Raw genomic sequence first — 6513 nt, 5'->3', positions numbered from 1 at the left:
CTGAATCGTGCAGGGAAGGTCTGGGACATTACGTGTATTTATTATCTTAGTTTCAGCTTCGGGCACGTGTCACAGAGAGCAGGGGTGTCGGCCGAATTCTAATCACCGATCAATAAAGGTGAGCTTTTAGTACCTTCTGGAAATGTTTATCAGCAACATGTGGAACTAATTTCAAAGTACACTGAGCAAAACCGTTTGGATGAGTGTATTGTTTGTGACCGAAATGTTCGCTTTTTGATTTGAGGAAAAGAGCTGTTTGGTGTGGGGTTTCGTGGGGTACTTGGAAGCACATCGTTTCGTGTATCAAAAGCTGGATACTTAAAATTGTTCCTGAGTGCCTTGTTTGAAACATCTGTCTGAAAACTGCTGTTTGTGATGTGCTGAGAGTCGGGTTGGGCGAGACTAGTTTAAGAGCAAAGGGGGGTGCTTGGGGCCGAATGGCGATGCCCAGAACGGAGGGAGTGCTGGGGTACGGGGTGGGCGTGACCCCCAGGGCACGTGCCCGGGCCGGGGTCCTGTGGAAGGGACCTGATCTTGTTGGTACTGGCCCAGGGAGTGTTCTCATCAGTAATCTGCTTTGAAATTCTTGGTTTTCGGAGAAGTTTAAGTTTGGTCTTGTCAATGTCTTGGCTTAAGACGGCTCAGCAAACTGTCCTGCAGGCCAGATTGCCAAGTCCTGTGAGTTGATGGTTTTTACAGTTTTGAATGGTTGAAGAAAACCAAAAGAAAAACAGTACTTCATGATACACGAAAATCATACGCAATTCAAATTCCAGTGTCCATAAAATGTTGGCGCAGCCACGCCTGTTTGTTCTGGTCTATGGCCCGTGCCCGCCTGTGCTACCACAGCGGAGGGTAGCTGACCGGAGTCCGTGGGCTTGCACAGTCTGAGATGCGTGTTATCTGGCCCTTAGAGAAAAGTTTGTCGACCCCTATTTAAGGTCCCTTTTAAATTAGTGTATTTTAAAAATTAACTGGTTCATTTGTTTGGGGAAAAAGCGCAAAACCCTGTTCTTCCTGTGATCACATCGACCTTTCCCACCAAACATTCACTGTGTCCCCTGGGGCAGGCGGAGCAGGTGTCCTGGTCATTCCAGCCCACGCTGAGAGGGAGCCCCGGGTGAGCCGGGTGCCTAAGGTGGGTCCTTTTCACCTGATCGGGAGGCTCAGGCCCTGACGGTGCACGGGGTGCCCGGAGCCACGGCCCGGAGACCCGAGCACAGGAGTCCTTAGGGACCACGGTCAAATTCCTCATTCTTACCAGGGTCATGTGACAGAGACCAAGTTCTGTGCCGACTGACAGTGACAGAGGTCCACTCTGCCCCTTTCTCCCACATCCCCCCTTCTCCCTGGCTGCGCAAGTCAGTCTCCATTTGCCACTCAGATGTGTTTGTTCCCCTTCTGCCCAGGACAAGGGGCTCCCGGAGGGTGAGGCCAGCGGAGCCAAGCAGCACTGGGGCGATTGGAAAAGGGGGTACAGTGCCCCCCGCCTCTGCAGTGTCCTTCCTGCGGGTGCGTCCCACAGGGCTGCAGCCTCCTGGGGCTCTGGCCCCACTGGTCCCAGGGGCGTAATGGCTTCCTCCTTGGCTCTGAAGCCCTGTCCAGGCCCTGGGGTTAGTCCTTCCATTAAGGGCTCTGACAAATCTCAGGTGATATGAGCCGTCTTCTGGGGGACCCTGACTGATTAAACGAGCCCTTACATGCCCTCAGTTGTCTCCGAAATTTCTTTTCCGGTTGGTTTGAAGCCAGACCCACATAAAGGGTTTTGCAGCCCTTAACTCTTCCCCTAGAACTGTAGCGTCCCCACTTCCTTCCGTGACTTGGACTTGTTGAGAAGACTGGGTCCACTGCCATCGCCTGATTCGCAAAGCAGTTTATTGATTGGTCAGTTTCGCCTGTGGACCTACTGTGGGAGCTGAGGTTTTCTTACACACACCCCTAATTTTATTTTTCTCCCATTTTCCTTTTTTGGGGGGAGGGTTCTAAATGTTTACTTTGGGGGAGATTCCTTGGGCTTTGTTTCAACTCACTGATTTTTAAAAATTTGGTTATCATTATTTCTTAATTCTAAGCATTGTAGTTCTTATTTTGATTTCCACTGCAGTATACAACGGGAATGTCACCAGCTGAACCCTTGGGTAACTCCCCACCAGAAACAGGACATTTACCGACAGTTGAGAGGTCCCCCAAGTTCCTTCCAGTCGTTGACACCCCCTCCCAGGTGAAGGTGCTGACTCAACACACCAGCTTTCCTCTTGTTGCTTGTGGTGTCTTTGGCCCCACTCTTTGGGTGAGATTCGTCTACATTGTTGCATTGGTTGTAGAGTCACTGTCATTGCTACATAGTGTTGCTTTAGGTGGCAGCCCTGCCATGTCTCCAGTGTGGCTCCACCTTTCTGTCTAATGGCCTTTGAGTCTTTCCAAACCGGCCGCCAGCGAACATCGTGCCCCTGCCTTTTGGAACACGTGGAAACGTTTCAGTTGTATCCCGAGCTGTGGAGTTGCTGGCTCACGGACATGTTTGGCTTGGATGCTGCTGCCTGTCCTTGTGAATTCTAACCCCACCACACGACGTCAAATTTGGTACAGTCCCATGCTCAGCAGTTGAGGTTTTGGTAATGTTTAATTTTGCAAAGGCACAAACTTGGAGAAATGGGCTGGTATGTGGGAGCCAGTGAACTGTCCACCTGGCCTCCAGACTTAATCATGATCCTGCTTTCGGTAAGGTCCCCTTGAAAACAGCGTGGATCACCCACTCTAGGGGATGCCAGCCACAGGCCATGCAACCACTCAAGCAGCCTGTGAAGAGGTGGCCTCCTGCCAAGAGCCAGTGACTGACGGCCTGGACTGAGCTGTCTTGGGAGAGCTGCTTTCTAATACAAATATAGAACGCTCTAGGATCTTTCCTGCATCACCATTTACCTCCAGCCTGTATGTGTTGACACGTGTATTGCTCTGTAACTTCCCTTGTGATTTCTTTGATCTATGGGCTATTTGGAAACGTGGTGTAAGTTCCAGACATTTGACTTTTTTCTTCAGATTTCTTGCGTCACTGGTTTTAATTCCATTGTGGTCTCGGAATATACATTAATGTCATTCCTTTTAGATTTGTTGAGCTTTAATCCTCCACAAATCGCATGGTTATTTCACGTGCCCTAGAAAGGGTGTGTGTGTGCTGAGTTGTTGGCTGGAGGAGTGCCCTAACTGGATTAGGTCAAATCAGCGGCCCTGTTGGCCATGTCGGCTCCAACACCACCGTCTTCCTTCCTTTCCTGCACGTCCATCACTTACTGAAAACAGTACTTCCATGTCTAACTAATTGGATTTGTCTGATCGTCCATTGTCCTAGTGGTTTGGCCTCATGGATTTAACCTTCTGATATTAGGTACACACACGCTTAGGAATGTTATGTGATCTTGAGGAACGACCTCTCCTCACCCTGCAGGACTCCTTCCTCTTTGTGCCCGCTCCGCTCTGTTGAGAAGCATAGATTACTGGATGGCCCCAACTTCCTTTTCATGAGTGTTAGTATGGACTCTTTTTTCATTCTTTCTAACGTACGTATGCATTTATATTTAAAGTGCATTTTCTTTTGCAGAGAGTACCTCTTTTTTTATTCCCCCAAAATTGAATTTCAGTGGAAATACAGCTTGAGCCACGTACGTAATTGAAAGTGTTCCATTAGTCACTTTGAAAAGTTTTTAAAAAGCAGGTGAAATTAATTTTGAGAATACAATTCGTTTAACCCAATATAGCAAAAACTGTTTCAACATGTAATCTCTATAAAGTTATTCATGAGCTAGTTTATGTTCTATTTTTAACCCTAATTGTTCTCATGTGTGCAGTTCCCTCTTTCAGGCACTCTGTCCCAGTTTGAGTGGCCTTGGCCTCTGAATTCCAGTGTTCATCTCATCGGGGGGTGGTCAGGCTCCTTTTGGGCTTGTCTTCCCCGAGCTGCACCCAGAATCCCGTCCAGACAAAGCTCTCCTAGGGTGTCTGTCTCTCTCAGGGGCCACTGCCCTGCACCGCCAGCTTCCCAGTTGGTTTGGGTGGGACGGGGATTCCGGACCTTCGTCTCCTTGGGCGGAAGCACGAGTCCCTGCAGTTTGAATTTATGTTAATATTGTGACGAGTGAGTGAGGGCGCCTCTTTGAGCTGTCGAGTCTCCTCAGTGTTTCTTGGGGGGAGGGGGGCTGATTTGAAGGTGATCTTTGTAGCCCTTCACCTGTTACGTGAATTGCAAGTTTTCCCTGTTTGATTCTTGGTGTTTTAAATGTTTAATACAGATTTTTCCGTAGTCAAAGATATCCGTCTTTTTATTGATGATTTCTAGGAATTGTATTATATTCAGACAGGTTTTTCTCCACTCTTTCCTCCTTTGAAATGGAGAAGAAGTGGGACTCAGGACAGAAACAGGTACCCCTGCCTGACATCAGGCAGGGATGACAGGCTGACCGGAAGCAAACGGGAGGGAAGATTGTGATTTCCATGTCAAAAGCCGCTTAGTTTTTTCCCCCCAAGCCTTGCTTTTTACCCATGAAATGGAAGCAAAGGGGCGCTCTAGGATTCACAGTGGGATTTGTCCATCTTTGAAGCAGAATATTAATTTGGTGTTATGTTTCACTGGTTCCAATTTCATGACAAAGAAATGAAAGAACCAAAACAATAGCTCTGTTTTTATGGCTCTTCTGGGCTGTTTTTTGCTGGCTTCATGGGAGAGGAAAGGTGTGTGGAGGGAGAAGAGCTCGCGAGAGGACCTGGCAGGATGGGTGGGAACAGGCACCCGTGTCCTGTGGGATGGGCAGCGTGGGTCAGGCTGAGCAAGGATGGCGACAGGAGGAGAGTTCCTGCAATTCCAGGGGCCGATCCTCTGGGACTCAGGGTCCTCGGCGGCCACTGGCTCATACAGATCATTAGCCAGAGAAATCGAAATGATGTGGGACGTGTGTCGCGTGTCTGTCCTTTTACAAAATATTCTGATGAAAGAATGGAGAGGGTCTCAGGACCGTCGCAAACGTGGCCCACGTGGCTTGTTCCACAAAAGCAAACAGGGCAGACCCTGGCCTTGACTGACGATCACGTGATCATCGCCTCCATTCTCTAGCTTCCTCGGTCTGACTCGGGGAGCGGAGACAGCAGGTCGCTCTGCCCGGTTAAACCTGCCAGACAGTCTGGCTTTATAGCCCGGCGTAGTCAGGGTCCCCCTGCAGCTGATCCTGGTGTGAAACCTGCTTTGAACTCGAACAAAGTTAAATATTCAAAGGTCCCTAAAGCCACTCCCACAGATGGAACTAAGCGGGACTGTTGTATAGTAGGTGCTCGTGGGAAAGCCATTCACCAGGTCGGGTTAAATAGGAACAACAGTGTTACGGGTCAGTGCACGCCAGTGGAGGAAGTGACCCCGGCGTGGCCCCAGGGCCACATGGCCCCAGGGGACTTTCAGAGACCAGCTGGCACCGACTCGTCCTGACGTGGTCCAGGGTGTAGTAAAGGAAGGAAAGGTTCTGGGTTCCTCGTGGGAAATGAGGTCACTATTAGACACACCAGGTAAGGACGGTACTCGAGTGACACGGCCCCCGGTGTCACTCATGAAACATCGGTCATCGGTGCAAACACACGAAACAGCAGCCAGAATCCAGCCCCACGGTACAAAAACAGTACAGCACGACTGGGTGGCATTGATCCTAAGAATGTAAGGTTTGTTCCTTGTGAGCCAATCTATTAGTGTCATATATCTTATTAACACATTTGAGGGGAAAACTCATACACTCCTCACTGGAGATAGCAGTCTTTTAGAAAACTCAACATCCGTCATAAAATAAGAAAATGGGAAATGAGGGAGGATACTTTCTTTTTAAAAAGTGGTGGTAAAAAGCACATCACATAAAATTGACCATTTTGGCCATTTTTAAGTGTACAATTCCGTGGCATTAAGTACATTCAGTTGTCTGCAGCCACCTGAGGGCTCCATTCTTTTTTTTTTTTTAATTTTTATTGGGGAATATTGGGGAACAGTGTGTCTCTCCAGGGCCCATCAGCTCCAAGTCGTTGTCCTTCAATCTAGTTGTGGAGGGCGCAGCTCACTGGCCCACGTGGGAATCCAACTGGCGACCCTGTTGTTCAGAGCTCGCGCTCTAACCACCTGAGCCATCCGGCCGTCCCCCATCCATCTTGACCTGATAAAAGCTATATAACTTGGTACCCAAGCCCGGGTCTTCCTTGATGAAGAGACCATGGCGTTCCCACGGAGATCAGCAACAAGGCACTCCTGCCTCTGTACCCTCCCCCACAGCACCAGAGGTACGAGCCAGGGTGGCCACACAAGAGGAACCAACTAGGATGACAGGGCGGAGAAGCAAAGCCATCCGTTTGCAGAGGACGTGATAGCACATCTGGAAAACCCGAGCGATTCGATGCTCAGACTCAATACAGGAAATACCGGGTCTGGAGACTAGTTTCCATCACGTCAGTAGCCTCCCTGTACACAGACAACACACAGACGACAGTGCCATC

Source organism: Rhinolophus ferrumequinum, chromosome 2 (assembly GCF_004115265.2).
Source record: "Rhinolophus ferrumequinum isolate MPI-CBG mRhiFer1 chromosome 2, mRhiFer1_v1.p, whole genome shotgun sequence".
Lineage (NCBI taxonomy): Eukaryota > Metazoa > Chordata > Mammalia > Chiroptera > Rhinolophidae > Rhinolophus > Rhinolophus ferrumequinum.
Note: the sequence above shows the minus strand (reverse complement) of the source record.